This window comes from Alexandromys fortis, unplaced genomic scaffold (genome assembly GCF_014885135.2).
Source record: "Alexandromys fortis isolate MF-2015 unplaced genomic scaffold, M_Fortis_MF-2015_v1.1 scaffold_3, whole genome shotgun sequence".
Classification (NCBI taxonomy): domain Eukaryota; kingdom Metazoa; phylum Chordata; class Mammalia; order Rodentia; family Cricetidae; genus Alexandromys; species Alexandromys fortis.
This window is the reverse complement of record NW_026067909.1, coordinates 3,577,425-3,594,562: the sequence shown is the minus strand read 5'-3', so window position 1 is coordinate 3,594,562 and position 17,138 is coordinate 3,577,425. Positions and strand designations below refer to the sequence as shown.

The following is a 17,138-nucleotide window of genomic DNA, read 5'->3' as shown; positions in this document are numbered from 1 at the left end:
ACCCATCAAATGCCAAAAGTTGTCTTTAGGAAGTAGTCTCAAGCCTCTGAGTCATTAACTACGTGAAGCCTCATGAAGCAGTGGGTTAGTGGAGGCTTCTACTTCCTTTTCCCGCGCAGGAAAGCACAGAGTAGCTCTGGATAAGAAGTCACCAGCATTAAGGAGGATCTCTTAATGGGGTGGGCCCAGTGCAGCCATGGCTGTGTATATGTGACACACCTTATACCCACGTTTCCATAATGTTCCGTGGGCTAGAACTGAGCCTTTGAGGGCCATGGGTCTTCTCTTGTGTTAATGTCTAGACAGTGTGAGGGGAGAGCGATATCTCTGAGTCTGACCGGCAGCCTCTACGTCCCCTGGACTGTACTCAGTGTATAACATCTTTGATAGGGCTTTTCATTATCCAGGCCATCAGACAAGCTCTTCCTAGTGGCTTTTTCTCTCCGAAGGGCCATGTGCCACCAGGCAGCTGCTCTCAGTCCCTTCCAAGCTGTGCTTCCTAAGAGACGCTTCCATTAGTCTTGTTTGCTCATCTGCGTGCCTGAAAGGCTTGAGCAGAGCAGTCTTGTCGTAGGCAACTGAGCTTCAGTTGGGTCTTCGTCAAGTAGGAGTGGTGGAGGCTTATGTATGGTGTCTAGGACAAGCCCCGGCCTATAGGACCACAGAGTGGTATAGGCTGTAACCCATGGGCAGCTTTACAGAGGATCCCTTCTGTCAGGAAGTGGGCTGTGCGAAAACTTCCTCACGCTCGTGCTTTTTAGTCCCCTGTAAGCCATTTGGACAATTCACTCAAATCACCCTGCTTTATGCAGCACAGGCGGCATTTGCTCACCAGGCTGGCATGAATGCCAAGAATTACCCTGCCCGTTTCAGCGTTCTCAGGATTATTCTGATCTCTTCTTGGGAAGTGCTGGGTCACACAGGCTACCTGCAGGACTGATGTGTTTGTTAAAGGTTGAGAGGCGAGCAAGCGGTATATGGGATTAAAAACCCAACTAGTTCTTAGAACGGGGGAAATTCCCTGTAGCCACCATGGGCTTCCTAAACTGGAGAGCCACTGATCAGTTTTCTGAAGGGTCTCACTGCTTAGCGCATTGCAGCCCCAGCAGTACGCTGTGGAGAGATAGCTCTTCCTGCCTATAAGCTAACCCATCCCAGACACTCTAGGGCAATGGTTCTTAACCCTGCTAATGCTGCAACCAGTTCTTCATGTTGTAGCGACCCCCAACCATAAAATTATTTTCACTGCTACTTCATAAATGTAATTTTGCTGCTGTTATGAATTGTAACGTAAATATCTGATATGCAGGATATCTGGTATGTAACCCCTGTAAGAGGGTCATTTGACCCCCAAAGGAGACGCAACACACAGGTTGAGAACTGCTGTTCTTCAGAAGTAATATATTCACTGACTCGTAAGAGTCCAGTGATGCTTTTCCAGTCAGAAATGACCAGACACCCGTGGGAGAGACCACCTTCAAGGATGTTAAACGTAAGGCCAGGTCCCTTGGAGCATTCAGGTTTGGGAAGCGGAGGATATCCAGAGCACGCCAGGCCTTAAAATATAGCTAACAGAAAAGCAGATATGACATGCTGGACCTCTGTGGCTAAACTAAGTCAGAAAACACATGAGACTACAGGTGCCTGATTGCTTGAGGAAAGGTTGTAAGGTCGAACACTTAGGCAGGCAGACAGTTTCCTGTCAGTGGGGTATCCTTTAGCCAGCTAACAGGTGGCTTCATGGTGGCCTGACACCCAGTTCTCCCCATTTGGGGCAAACAGTGGTTTAACTAATAATATTTTTATATATTTTTATAATATTTTTTTAATTGAACACACACTTATATAAAAATCCATTCATGGAAATGCCTTCAAGTTCAGGGGCTGATGAGAGAGAGCAGCATTGCCTGCTTTCAAGACTTGGAAGGCAGAAATAACTAACAGTTAACACACACTGTAGAGTGGCCTCTGTTAATGTTTCCTCAAACCCATCTGTGTGAAAAAAAAAAAAGAGAGTAGCCACCAATAAAGAATCCTATGCAGCTAAGTAGGTGAGAGATGAGGACTGAGGTCACTGGAGTACCTCAGAATCCCAGAAAGCATTGTTTATTTGAGGGGGTGGGTGGGTGGGGAGACAGATAATCAGCTTTAGCATCCATACGATCCATATCCAGATGGCTCTCACTCTGTCTTTATTCTAGAAGCAGCCAGAGGCAATCCACATATGAGCGGCCATGGTTATGTTGCGACAAACATTAACATAGACCAGAGACCACAGCGTGTTGACTATTAGGTGGTTAAGTGTGGGACTGCATCAGCTCAGCTGAAATATAGGCTCACACTCAGGTACAGATAGTTCGTGTGTGACCGCCAGGCAGGAAGACATCTAACTCATTCACACACTCAGAGGACTTAAGCATCTCCTCCACGATGGACACAGAGGTAGGCAGTGAGCAGACTGAATTCAGGCCCAGCCTTTAAGGAGTACATTATTAATTAACTTCAGTTTGTTAATGTATGTGCTTGACTTTTCTCCAACAGGCATGAATCCCCCCCACCCAACTTTGAAACTCTGTGTATGTGTGCAACATAAAATTATAGATTGTATGGCAGCTTCCTTTGAGCCATGACAAAGGTGTCCCCCCTGAGTTGTTCCATTTTCATTCACATCTTGATGCCAGAGTGATAGAACTGATATGCAGACTGTTTTTCATGACTTCATAACAATGGAGCACTCACAGTTAGGCATTTCAGAACCTGTGAGGAGATGAGAAATCCCCTAGACTTTTCTCTAATTTCCCAGGCTCAAATGAAATAAATACTGTGTCACAATAATGCAAAAAACCAGAAGGGGCCAGTTTACTTCATTCAAGTTACAGAACAAAAGGATCAGCATGGAATCTGTACACCCTTGTGGGAGCTGTGCCAGAGACCTGGGGAATCATAAAGCTCTTCTATCACAGCTAAGTTGCTGACTCCCAGGATCCCCCTTCTGGAGCCCAGGGAGAGCTGGGTCCAGTCAGGTCATCCCATTCCCACCTTAGCTATAAACTGTCTATAGGATGATGAGGTGTTGTTCATGCCAGAACCGACGTACTGCTTTAAGATCAAGGTCTTGAACCTAGTCAGTTGGGAAAGGTCCCAAACAGAGGGGAGTGGGTGAAGGAGACAGCATTCAGCTGTCTCTCCTGGTGTCCATGGTCCCGAGAGTTGACTCCTGTGGATTTCTCAAGTTCTGCATGATGTCCTCCTCAGCTCTGACAAGATGTTCTACACGGAAGCAGGGCACTGTGAGCAGCAAGTGAAGGCTGTGCTAGGTGCAGAATCAGAGGCAAGAGGGTCCTTAATTCTGCCCAATACTCTCCTGTCCCCTCACGTACTCTATTTGCAGGGGTTGGGAAAGTCAGCACTCCAATTTCTAATGCTCTTGATGAATCTGTCTCGGTGGCTCTCTGCAGTTATTATAACCCAAGCATTTTAAAACGGTACCACGAGCCCAGGGAGGTCAGCCTCCGTGGCACTTGCTTTTCCCTTTCTCAGAAAATGGGCGATGGAGGACAGCAAAGCGGAATGACCAGGGCCCTGCAGTCAGCAGGTCCTGAGCTAAGAAATTCACACCGACCTGGCCTCACCTAGCTACCTCAGCAGGGTCTCTAACCTGTAGGACCTCTGACTGTTCTTTGAAACCAAATGCCTCGCAGCCTGTGGACCTGCCTGCCCAGGGGATTTGGGAATTAAATGAAACTTGGAAGATAGGTGTGGTGGCACACACCTGTGATCTTAGCACTTGCATGGCTGAAACAAGACGATGGTGAGCTCGCGACCAGAACAGGCTACCCAGCAAGCTTCTGTGTCTGAAGGGGAAACTGTGGAAGATAGGATCTCATACCCTGTGGTCACCTGCATGCACCACCTCCCCCTCCCAACCCCCACCGCTTGCTTTCCTCTAAAGTCAGTTTCTCTGTTGAACTACCTTACAGGAGCAAGCCGCTGGGACGTCATGGCGTGTGGGCTAGAATATGTGGGGTGTCTCCTGACTGTTACATTATTCTGGAGGATGAGGAGGAACTGAGGATTGCAGAATAGGGGAACTGTGCTCTTTGAACTTCGCCTCTGAGAGAAACACTGCACTCATAGGGAGCCAAGATGGAGTCGCCATAGCTTTGGCTTTCTCACACCTTCAGCAGCCACCTGAAAATATTCATAAAATGTGTTGAGGAAAAGCCCCGCCTTCTGATCGGCACAGATGGAGAACAGGGCCATCCAGCTGCCCCTTCCCTTGCCTCCTCTCCCTAGTGCCTCTTCTCTCCCAGGATTACCAATGCCGGCTGTGGAGGTGGCGTTCTACTAGCAGGTTTTAGGGAGAGGATTGTTTTTCTATTACAACACGTAGCTTTTATAGATTTGTGATAAAATAGTCACATCCCACATTCAAGTCTATTTATTATTTTTGTGACTTTTGAAATGAACGTGCCTGCCAGGGCCCTCCGAGTATGTGCTTTCCTTTAACTCGCAGGGTCGTGGTGAGCCTTCTTTAAGGCTGTGTAAATATACAAATAAATAGATAGCTTTGTAAATACTGGTATGAAGTTCTTGGAAATGATAAGTCTTTCCCTCCCTAATATAAAAAAAAATAAAGCTAAATATATTTGTAAGCGTATAAGCCGCATTTCTCATTCTTGCTTTGGGCTTCGTGTAGGTATCATATACACCTGAAAATGGAATTTAAATAATCTTCCTGAGCAGAATGCCAAAAGAGCTTTCAAATACCTCCTCAGCCTTTCAAGTTGGCCAGTGAATAGAAACCTCACCACTGAGCCACTAGGAGACTCTGAAACCCCGTTTGCAGATAAAATGAGCAATTCAAGGCATGACATGAACATTTATGAAATTTATGGATTTGTGTTCCAGAATTCAGATTAAAAAAAGGAAGAAGAAATGTGAGTTCTGGTTTTCAAATAGTTTTTTTTCAAACCCCATGCAATGTCTGCTAAGCAATGCAAAAGGCTCTGCCCTCTGGTTTCCACTGGGTCTGAGGCAGAGTGACTAAGTGAGAGCCCCCAGGTAGAGCCCCTCTGAGCTAGGCACGTCAAGGACACCTGTGTGGAGCAACCTGCAATGTGCAGAGCATTTGTGAGCCTCCAGAGAACAATCCCAGGGAAAGAGAGAAATTGACTTCCCTGGGAGAACTGAAGCTTGGGTGTGCCTCATAGGCTTGTCCCAGCTAAGAGAGAGGGAGTGTCTGGTGGTGGGAGATTTTGCAAATCCTTGAAAATGGGGACACAGCAGGTCTGCACATGCAAAGAAGAAAATAGGCCTTTCTTGGGCAACAGCAGGTCTAGGTTCTGCTCTGATTGAAGGGGCTTCAGAGACTCTACACTGTCTCCACGCTTTTGGCTCACACAGAACTGAAATACAAATCTGGGGAAAGCAGACTCCTAGTGCTAGAGGCAGCACATTCCCCAGATAATGTATATGTTTAAGGCTTCATCTTGACTAAGAGGAACCTTGGTGTGATCATTGCAGAAAAATCAAGACCATTTATCTCTAAGTCCAGGGACTTGGGTAACGACAAAGGTGATGTTGTCCGAGGAACAGCTCACTAGATAACTGGTTCATGAAGTCACTACTACCCAATACCCTGGCTTTACGTCCTCAAACTGATTCAAATTAGAACAATGTGTGAACAATAAACCAAAACAAACTTTTCAAGACAACCTAAAAACAGCAAATAGAAGCAGGTGAGGGACAAGGCAGAAGGTTCTGAAACAGTATAAAATAAACACGGAATTATTCCAAAGCCCTGATAGAATCCGTGCTCGGGATGAGGAAACCCTGGGGAAAAATGCTGTTGAAGTAGGGACTTTTCAACTTCAAATATTTTTTTTAAAAAATGTATTATTTATTTTTTATTTTTGACAGAGGGTCTCATTGTGTAGCTTGACTGGCCCTGGAACTTGCTCTATAGACCAGGTGGACAGAGAGCCACCTGCCTCTACCTCCCAAGTACTGTGATAAAAGTCATGTGCACCTTCAGTTACACAATTGACTGTATCCCCAGATGAATCTCATATCAGAGAGTAAGGATTTCTACAAATTATCACACCAAAACATAGAGATTTGTTAAAGATTGTGGTGGCTTGGAAGAAAATAGCCTCGAAAAGGAGTGACACTGTTAAGCAGTGTAGCTTTGCTGGAGGAAGTGTGTCACTGTGAGAGTTGGTTTAGAGGTCTCCTATGCTCAAGCTGCTCCTGGTGAGACAGACCACTTCCGGTTGCCTGAAAGATTTAGGACTCTCCAGCACCATGTCTGCCTGCATGCCGCCATGCTCTCTGCCATGGTGATAATGGACTGAACCTCTGAAACTATGAGGCACCCTAATTAAGTGTTTTCCTATATAAGAGTTGCCATAGCCATGGGGTGTCTTCATAGCAGTAAAAGCCTAAAAGCAAAGATCTTATTTTTATTTTATGTACACCAGTGCTTTGCCTATGTCTGTGCACCATATACATGCAATGTTCAAGGAGTATATAGTGTCTATCAAAGAGGGGGTCAGATGCCCTGGAATTGGAATTACAGTTGTGAGCTGTCATGTGGATGCTGGGAATCGAACCGAGGTCTCTACAAGTGCTTTGAGTGTTCTTAACCACTGAGCTACCTCTCCTGCCTCTGATAGGCAGATTTTTAATCTTTAGCAAGGAGAGTTCCTGTGCATTTGTTTCTCAAACAAACACAAGATCAGCTTGGAAAAGGTACACAAGCTTCAAGAGGCAAAAGACCTCACTTAAAATTGTTAACTAAGCTAATCTAAACACATCAAAGGAATCTATAAATAAAAGATAAAAGCCCTTGTGGGTGTTTATCATCAAGACCTGCAAATGCGCAGTCACTCCTTCAAACTGAAGCCTCCATACATTACAGCATGTTTGACTGATAGGACTCAAGTGGAGAGAAATGGCAGCCAGAAGGAAAATCCATCTTAGTGCCATAAACTCAAATCCTTATTTTTATTCCCTCTGTGTAGCCAGTACCACCAAAAATTCATTTTCATTAATTTTCAATAAACTATAGCTTAAGCATTAACTTTCCTCCTGGAACACAAATTAATCAAGCCTGTCTCTGCTCAGCCCTAAAAAGCTATCTTTCTTCTTATTAATAGATATTTCTAGTGCCTTCTGGGGCAAAAGGCTTGTTTGTATCATTATTGTCATTATTTTGCAACTGGGCATATCTTCCACTGCATAAATACATTAAAGAAAATGCAAGCTTTGTACATTTATAGTATAACTTAAAAGTCCAACAGAGAACCTCCCCATAATGATAGGGCCACCACATTTGGCGAGATGCTAAGCCAGTAATGGATTGTTTGTCAACACTGTCTACGGAATGCCAGGGAGTTCATTAGGGGGTTTCTCAGAGAGGGATGTTTTATCCAGAGTGCCAGTGGGCTAAAAGAGTGACCTTTCCCAGACCTGGGACTAGAGTAGCTTAAGGTGCAAGGCTGAGCCATTTATCGTCATACCTGGGTGTGGGGAACAGAAAATGAATGACCTTTATTCTCACTTGTTTGGAAAAATTTAAAAGGGAAAATGCTAATAGTCTTTAGACAGGTATCCCTTCCCTAGCTGGGAACATCACCAGACTGGCAAGACTATTTTCCTTTCCAGGAACAAAATGTATTACACACACACACACACACACACACACACACACACACACACACACACATTATCCATTTGCTCATGTATCCATTCATCCAGTCATTGTTCAAAACAAACTTCTTCGCATCATCGATATATACAGCATACTGCGAGTTCACTAGAACCTTGCCTACATTCTGGTGTAGGGAGACAGAAAAGGCTGATGGGCCAACTGGCACTGATGGACTCCTCTGTGGGGATTGGTTTTCTGAAGTTTAATATGGGGCAGGAAACAGGTGTTAGCTTTCTACTCATCAGGAAAGACAGGTAAAGAGGCTCCACCCACATTCTCATCAGAGGAGGATGCAGGAAGTGCAGAAGATAGGGTCCTGGTCAGCAAAATGGTCTCAAGTGATGCACAGGACAAAGTGTCCCTATATCGCTAACCCACTGTAGAGTGGTCCATGGAGACTCCCAGAGCAGTAGAACTTTTGGGAGGATGTATGGGGCTGCTTGGAAAGGAGGTGGTTAGCAAGAACCCTGGAGACTGGGCCATGGGAGGATGCTGCTTTTCAGAGGCATGCAAATCTGCTTCCATGACATAGAAGCACGTTCTTCAACTTAAAAAATGGGCCTGTAGGTTTTAGTTGTCTAAGCAATTAAAACCAACACCCACCAAGGATCATACAGGGCATCAGGATACAGGAAGTATGCAAGATATTCATCAGTGTGGCTATAGGATAGGGCCTTGGGACTGGAGAGAGAGGGGAAGGGGGAGTGGGGGGGAGGGAAATGGGAGGAAGGAAGGAGGTGGAAATTTTTAATAAAACTAAAAAAAATAAAAACAAAATTATTTTCATTGTTAAAAAAAGGTGAAAAAAAAAAGATAGGAAGTATTGGATAGACTCCGTGAGGCAAGCATGCTGGGATTCTGTGCTGTAGAGTTCTTAAAGTCAATAATTAGAACACAAAATAGAAATAACCAGGACTGACTGTCAACCATCCTCTTGAAATTGAGCAAGACAGCAAATGGTTTGCAGGTAGGGTGGTGCCTCACGGGTTGCCATCTCAATTCTTGACTTGGGAGAAGTGACATTTTTGTTCTTTTGTTTTGAGAATTTCACCCTATCGTAGGGTTAAAAGGTAAGGCTGAGACAAATAGGATGAAGAGAGAGCCAACTCAGCTTCCTAGGGATGTGTTCCAACTCAGCATGTCTGCATTATTCAGGCTGAAATTCCCAGCCTGGCCCCCCAAGACTCCACGCATGGGAACTGAGCAACAGAATGCTGTCGAACATGTAATGTTCTTTGAGGGATCTTCCTTCTAATACAGGATTCCCAAAACAGATCTCCCTTGGTGCAGTCAACCAGATTGGACTCCTGTTTTATTCAGTTGGATATTGGGGTGGAGGGGCTAGCACATGGTCCAGCTGGTTAGGTGCCAGCTGCACAAACATGGGCCTGAGGTTGAGTCCTTGGCACCCACAGAAGAGCAAGGCACAGGACAACTGTACAGCATTAGAGTAAGCACGTGGAGGCGGCGGGGAGACTGGTGGTTCCCTCGAGCTTGTTTGCCTGCAGGTTTAGATGAATTGGTGAGAGAAGCCAATAAGAAGTGGGTCGGTAGTGACTTGGGAAGATATTTAAGTGCTGACCACCGGGCTACATATGTGCACGTGTGTGTGCGCACACAACACATCTTAGAAATCAATTCACAAATCAATGTTCAGGATAAACAGATGAGTATCTGAAAAAGGAGTGTGGTCTCAGTGAGAGCATCCCCACCCTACCCCTAGCACCACCAGATGATCTGGATAAAGATGGGTAATCTGTTCATGTTTAGTTGGACGGGCCTTGCTGTTTACACAGACCATAGGAAACTAATCGTGGAACAGCCAGTAACAGCTAGAGTCCTCCAAATGCGCACAGTTCAGTGACTACATCGGGTAATTCTAATAGATAAACCGCTACACCGTGTCCATAAAACACCAAGGGGTTCTCTAGAGTTTTACTCAACGGCCAGGTAAATTTCACTCGAACTGATCAGCCGGACTCTCAGCGATCTGCTTAGACAAAGCCACGTCTTGGTTCATTTACATTTCTGCTCATTTGTCCCAAGCTTCCACAGACTTTAATTGCCACCTCCCTTGGGACCCACATGTTAGACATCAACTGGGCAAATAGAAGGCTGGAAGCTCTGGCAGCGAAGGCCAATGGAGAATGGATAAGAACCAGCAAGGGCTGGAGACGGGCAGCTGCCAGGGTGGTCCTACAGAGCTCAGGGAAGACAGGAGATGGGCAGCTGCCAGGTGTCAACTTTTCAAAGGGGTAGGAATGAGAGCCTCAAACAGTGTCACCCACAGCGGAGATGACTCTGACCCTGTGCTCATCTGCAACAACCCACGTTGTCTGACTAGAGACCCAGGCTCAGCAAGGATCACACAACTGCTAAGCCTTACTCAGCTGGGAAGCGGCTGCTGGGGAAAGGAGCCCAGTTGGGCCATGAACCAAGAGGGCCCACCCTGCTTCTGATTAATACCTTGAAGTTGGTGTGAAACCCAACCTGCTATTTGTTTGAAGAAGCTTAAAGCAATGGGCAAAGTGCTTGTCTTGCAGGCATGAAGATAACGCGTTGGAATTCCCAGCACACAGTGGGGCATTTCTGTAACACCAGTGCTGAAGGGCAGGAGTGAAGAGAAAGGGGAATCCCTGCTCACTAACCAGTCAGGCTAGTTAATTGGTGAGCTCCAGGTTCAGTCAAAAAAAANAAAAAAAAAAAAAAAAAAAAAAAAAAAAAAAAAAAAAAAAAAACAGTTGGGAGTGATGGAGGAAGATACCTCGTGTTAACATCTGGTCTCCACATCTCCACATAGGCATACCTACATATTACCACACACACACACACACACACACACACACACACACCCCATAAAGCTTTAATCAGATGCTCCCTGAATCTTGGCATACAATCGCTGACATCTCTGTAGGCTCCAGTGCTTACAGCAGATGTAGATGTTTCTGTGGATATATTGGGAAAGTCTATATTCACTTTAGCAACGGAAGAACTGGTATATAAACTAGGTACACTTCCAGTACATGATCTAGCAAATTCCTTGTGAGGTTTCAGATGCAAAAACAAGCTGGGTCTGCTCCTCTGGACGCTTCAAGACCTATGAGGTTCCCCACAGCAGCCAACTCTGACCACTTTTGAAATCTAATTTCTTGCCACTAGCAGAGGTATCTGGTGCCTCTAATTAAAGTTGCTTTGAGACTGTTGTATGAGAAAGCCCATTAAGATGCTGACGCAAACGATGGCTTAGCTATCAAGAAAGGGACAGCTGGGCAGGAATGCAGAAGAAAAGGGGGAAAAATTGGCAGTAGGTGAGAAAAGCCCCCCCCCCAAATTAAAAGGATAAATTAGATAACAGAAATTATCACAGAGAGTAGAGACAGTCATTTTATTTCATTATTTTTTTCTTCAGGAAATGCCATCCTTGGCTGAGGGCCATACCCACAGCACAAGGATACTACCTTTGTGTTAATACATTGTGACAGTTCCAAAACTATGTAACTAGTGTTTTGAAAACCCACCCTTGGAGGGTCACCCCTAATGTTCATATCATCCCAAATGCCTTTGTTCAGTGCTAGAAATGTGACCTTGTTGAAAATTAATATGCCACTTAAAATACAGTGAATAAGGTACAAGGTCACTTGCTATCCCCTGTATCGTGCAGAATTTGGGAGGAAGGACCCATAACACACTGCAGGCCACAACACAAGCAATGCTGAAAGGAGGGTTCTCCGAAGTGTTGGCGCCAAATCAGACTCAGTACAAAGACTAATGTGGCCACCAAGACAGGGGAGAGCAAGGGAGTTTCAGGTTGAGAATTTAAGGTCTCCCTGCTTTCTCTGCCTCCCCTTTCTCTCTTTTTCATTCTGATCTGCTGGTTTTTATTTTACATGCATGGGTGCTTTACCTGCATGCATATGTACACAGTGTAAAGTGTCTGGTGCCTGTGGAGGTCAGAGAGGGTTGCCCTATCCCCTGGACCTGGAGTTATAGATGGTTGTGAGCTGCCGTGTGGGAGCTGGAAACAGCCTGGGTTTCCAGCTCTGAGCCATTTCTCCAGCCCTCCTTGTTTTTTCCTCCTCTTTTCTTTCCTCTCCCCACTTCCTATTCTCCCTTCTTTCTCCCCTTCCCCCTCCTTTGAATAGTCCTAGACTTCAGCAGCTCTCCCCATCCCTCACCTCCGCTCTGGTAGCTAGTGTTCCAATCATCCCTCCATGTTTGAATAATCCCTTGCAGTGGAGCTGAGGTTGTTTTCATAGTTGTGCAAGGTCACGAGTTTGATTCTCAGTACCACGAAAACAAAAAGATCTTATTGGGGGTGGGGGCACAGACATCACTGTGGCTGCAGGAACAACCGACCTCAGTCAAAACAATGTCAGTGTTACTGTTTGAGGTCAGAAAACCAACATACCCATCCCAGACGGTTTCCTCTGCAATCTTAGAACTCCACTGGGCTCTGCTTCTCAAAACCAGAGGGAGGGGTGACGTCATCCTGGGCACCTTCTTCCCTGCCTTTGTCTCCTGCTCTTCTTCCCCATCCTCTTTCTCCTTTTCTTCCCTGTCCCCTGCTACTCCTCTCTCTAGCCCTCCTCCCTTTTCTTCCTCCACCTCCTCCTCCCTTTTCTTCCTCTTCTTCCTTCCCCTTCCTCTCCCCTTCTGCCTGGTTTTCCCTGCCCCTTATCTTCCCCATTTCTTCCTAACTTCTCTCTTCCTCCTTAACCCCCTCCTCCATTTTTACTTTCTGATCTTCTACCCAAACAAGCAGTGTTTGACTTTTGCTTAATCTTGTTTTACGCAAGGACCAAGGGCCCTGTCTCTCGCAGATCCTTCAGGGTGTCAGCAACACAAAGCAGCTTGGGTGGGGATTAGAAGGGAACCCCAGTGACCTTTCCCCTGTACACCTCACACCGCTTCCTACCACCTGTCACTCTCTTCCCTTGGCCCGTGGGATCTCTGCAGCCCAGGACAGCACCTTGGCTTATCTCAGCTGAGACTGGCATCCATCCTTCTTCCTTTAGCATCCCTGTGGGTTGGTATAAAAACCATGCAGCAGCTCAGCCCTGTGCCTCCCTTCCTTTTTTTCTTTGATAATTCATCTCCAGTAAAAAGAAACACTGGAGAATCCCACACAGGAACTGTTACCAATGCTTTTTCAAAAATGTATGAAAGGGGAATACGCTTGCAGAAAAACATGTATTTATATTTATGTATTCAGGGACTTTTACTAACAACAACTGAAGAACTGGAAGAAGTGAGTATGAAAGCATTCCATAGCTAGGGAGACTGGAATGCCAAACTGAAATCAGGGGGCCCTGGCCACTACAAGGAGGCATCCATCTGGTTCTCAGAGCATTGACACCCAGAGATACAGGCTGTATTCTGCCAGCCACATGTGCTGTACTCTTTTTAAATGGTGTAAAGCCTTGTTGAGAAATAAGGTTTTATATCAAAGCAGAAGTGACCCCATAAATGGTCTTCACCGGAAGTGCCCTGTGGAACAAGCTTGTCTAAATTGTATTTTCAGAGAACACCAAGTCCTTGTCCAGGTTCCCTTAAAGTCATATTCTTCACACCCATATCAAGCTTGTAAATCATGTCTAGTTACCTGTACCTTGTACACACACACACACACACACACACACACACACGGTTTTAAAATGCTCTCTAAAAGATTGCCCCTTGGCCTGGATGTTGTCCTTGGTGCTGTACCCTATTTTCTCCAGTCTAACATTACCTTTTGTTAAGTACAGAAACCCCAATCCAACACAAAGTTGTTTTCAAAGAGCACCAGCAAAGAGAAAGAAGCTCTGGGTGATGGATTTGAGTTCTGACTTGGAATGGTGTACTAGAGTCAAGGAAAAAGGGTACACAGGGCTGAGGACATGGATCAGTCACTAAAGTGTTTGCCTTGCAAGTGTGAGCATTCAGTCACCAGAAAGCCATATGAAAAGCTGGGTTTATTGGCATGTTCTTATAATCCTAGTGATCACGAGATGGGATATAAAGACAGATCCTGGGAACTCACAAATAGCCTTGTCTGCTTGTTCCAGGCAAGCAAGAGATTCAGTCCTAAACAAACAGAAGAAAGTGCCTGGGCCTTGACACTCATAGCTATCTGGAACTACACACGCATGATGCATGCAGGTTCCATGTGCATGGTTACCTCTACAGAGATACATACTCATGAATGGCGATGGGCAGATAGATGGATAGAGAGATGGACGGAAGGAAGGACAGGGACACATGCGCGCGCGCACACACACACACACTGGAGAAAATGATCTTAAACATTTTAAAGACTGCTTGGTCTGGGTGCTGTCCTTGGTGCTGGATCTTATTTCACAAGTCCAATATCTATGGTTCAGACTAAAAGCTTACTGGTCCCTACAGTGGGACAGGGGGAGTGCAATGCTGTCTTTATATGGGACAAATGTGTTTGGCACTGGAGTCCAGAGGAGATCATCTTGTGAGACCAGAACTTTCCACAATGTATCCTTCCATTTCCTTGTGGCACCCATATGCCATTTGATTCATGTGTTGTTCAGGACCTTAAGAAAACAAAGCCCAACTATAAGAGTTGGCCAGAGTCATATTGACAGAACAAGCCAATGGGACAAGCTATTGAATCGATGATGAACTCATAATTGAGTATGAAGCATGGACAACTCAAAGCAAGTAACAGGAAAACCTTACAAAGTTAGCACTTTTCAGACCCCCCCCAACCCCCACTCCCAAAAAAGACTGGTCAAAATGTCCTGGTTGTTCTTAGGTCAGTGGCATAAGCTCTTACATCCGGGAACTTCTGATTCACCTGAGATCTATGCCTACTGTCCCTGAAGAAGCTCTTGCTGTAGTGGTCTGAGCTTTGTGCTCTTCTCAGTTACAGTAGTGGACAGAGAGACGGTCCTTCCAAACGCTGGCTTTATGGATAGGGTTCTGAGGGGAGAGGGAGAAACCGGGGATATTGTTGATTGTCACTTGGTGTTCTTGCCTTCTGGTCTATGACCATACCACCCTCATCTCATCTCAGAGGCTAAGTAGGGCCAGACCTGCGTAGCCTTTGAATGGAGGAACGTATCTGTTATATCTGTGTTTGCAGCACAGACCCAGTTCAGATACTGCAGCCCTGTTATTAAAGTGGCCCTCACATGATCAGTTAAGCCAAATCCTCCAGCTTGGAAGGCCCACGATCAGTTAGCACAACAGATCCCTTAGTCAAAAGTCCTGTATGGAGAACACTTCTTCAGTGGATAAAAATCCACTTGGGTCATTGATTGACAGTTGCTGCTGGCAGGAGCCCTGGAGTGAGTGAGCCACAAAGTACAGGTCAACATTTTACATTTGATCCCAAGGTCATCCCTCTTTGACTTGTCTGATTCCTCTAAATGTCAAACACAGCAAGGGTACTACAGAAACTGCTAGAAACGTTCAGAAAGGGCTCTCCAAGAGAGTTCTGGTAGGTAATGAAGTCTTGAACGTAAGTCTCAGGGAAAGCTGATGGAAAATACCCCCAAGAAAACAGCAATGTGACTGACCAGCCTTAAGAGACCATCCAGTCCTCCCTGTGGGGTGACCACGTGCCTCTTCCTCTGCTGAGCACTTCAAAAGGGCAAGCACTTAGCATCATCCCAATTAGCTTCTGGACGGCCACAACCATGCCTGACTTAGTAGGTATGTGCTAACTGTCTGGGATGGATATGTGTGCCTTTTATAAGTGATTAGCACAGTCTGCTCAGGAGAGCTTAGAAAGGACAGTTTCTTGCTAAAGTATTCTACCATCCTGGAGGAGGGTCCTCTTGTGACTCTCTGGTGCCTGAAGCCTTTGTCCTGTCATTTTTCGGATTCACTGACTATCCCAAGCTGCCAATTACATGTAGTGAAAAACACAGGTCCCTGGATAGAGGCAAGGCAGCACAGAACATCAGAAGCCTGGGGTCTAAGAATAATGAGATCCTGGGCCTGGAGTGTGGATGGATTCTGTTCTATAAAATGAGAAGAGAATAATTAATTGGAAGACTCCAGGCACTAATACAAGTGAGACTCTTGAGGCTTGGAGGTGACTGAGCAAAAATGGGGTATGACGCTGATCAGGCCCAGTAGAGGTTATAGTGAGGTCTAGGGCAGGAAGGTTCTAGGAGACTGAAGTGCACCTATGAGTGCCCCAGACAGTGGTTAGGGACCACAGCAGCCTTCTTTAAGCAACAAGAGCTTGGAAGTGGCTAGCACAAAAGACTACTAGGTGCACTCTCTCTCTATGGCTCATACCCATTAGGGCAGCAGAACTTTGTGGGCAACCCCGCCCCCAGAGTGGCAGCACATCAGCGTGACACGGCTAAGATGTCACACCAGGGATGTGGACTCAAGGCCAGCACCTATTGCTCACTGAATGGTGGCTAAGATCAAGAACAAGCTGAGGGCCAAGCTCATTTGAGTAAACAGAAAAGAGAACGACCCTGTGCATACCCAGGAGGTCCCTGTCTAGGAAGGTACGAGGAGGCAGTGTGTATACAAGGGGCTTGCCCATTGGGGGACAGGAGCGAAGAGCAAGAACTGCCATGTATGGGGAAGGACAGAGGGAGGACATGAAGCCCAGGGGGAAAGGCCAGATATGGGTGTCCAAAGGAGCCCAGGATAGCAGAGGGACAGTACAAACACAGTGATACTGTGATCCTAACTCCTTTTCAGTGAATCCTAGCAATGTTTGGCAACATTTGTGGGGCAGAGTGTGATCATTTGATTAACAAATAAGCTACACCAAACTCAAATAAATGGCACTGAACTCAAAGTCATGCCCGCATTTACGGAGTCCACGGAGACAATGTCAGTATTGAGCAGCCAGTGCTTTTTTTTTGTCAGATGTTTACATAACGCAAAATATAAACGAGGAAACAAATGATATTTTCAATTGGAAACTCGTGATGCATATGCACACAGTAGACACAGCGAAAGATGATACAAACACACACAACTGGTGTTGACGCAGCCACTGTACACAGGACTCTCCCTTGCTGGTCCATGCAGATCTGCCCCCAACGTGATTAGAAATCAATCCAGGTGAAAACATTTCTCCCGCCATCAACCAAACCGATTCGGCTGCTCCCGTTGAACCCTGGGTGCAAATAATGTTTAGAATACAGTATGCGGGCGTCTTAGAAGGAGCAGGAAGTCTAGCTAGGGGAGAGTAGTTGGGAGGGAGCACAGAGCACCACACACAAGGTTCTTGGAGGGCAAATGGTCCAAGGTATCTTCCAGGTAAACCTGACCTGGGGAAGAAAATCTAACCCATTAAAGCAAAGCAAGTTTCAATACTATACTACAAAAAAAAAAAAAAAAAAAAAAAAAGCTAAAGTTTGTTATCTTATTATGAGAAAGTGACAATCCCTGACACGCATGTGTGTGTCACACACACACACACACACACACACAC

General features: G+C 45.7%; 2 protein-coding genes across 4 annotated transcripts in view; one reads left to right on the top strand and one right to left on the bottom strand.

The window, feature by feature from the left end:
* The window catches only part of Dock1 (dedicator of cytokinesis 1), a 512,909-nt gene that overhangs the window by 254,528 nt on the left and 241,243 nt on the right, over positions 1 to 17,138 (bottom strand). The window lies entirely within an intron of this gene.
* Insyn2a (inhibitory synaptic factor 2A) overlaps positions 1 to 17,138 on the top strand; it is a 67,038-nt gene that overhangs the window by 22,051 nt on the left and 27,849 nt on the right. The gene's annotated exons all lie outside the window — the stretch shown is intronic.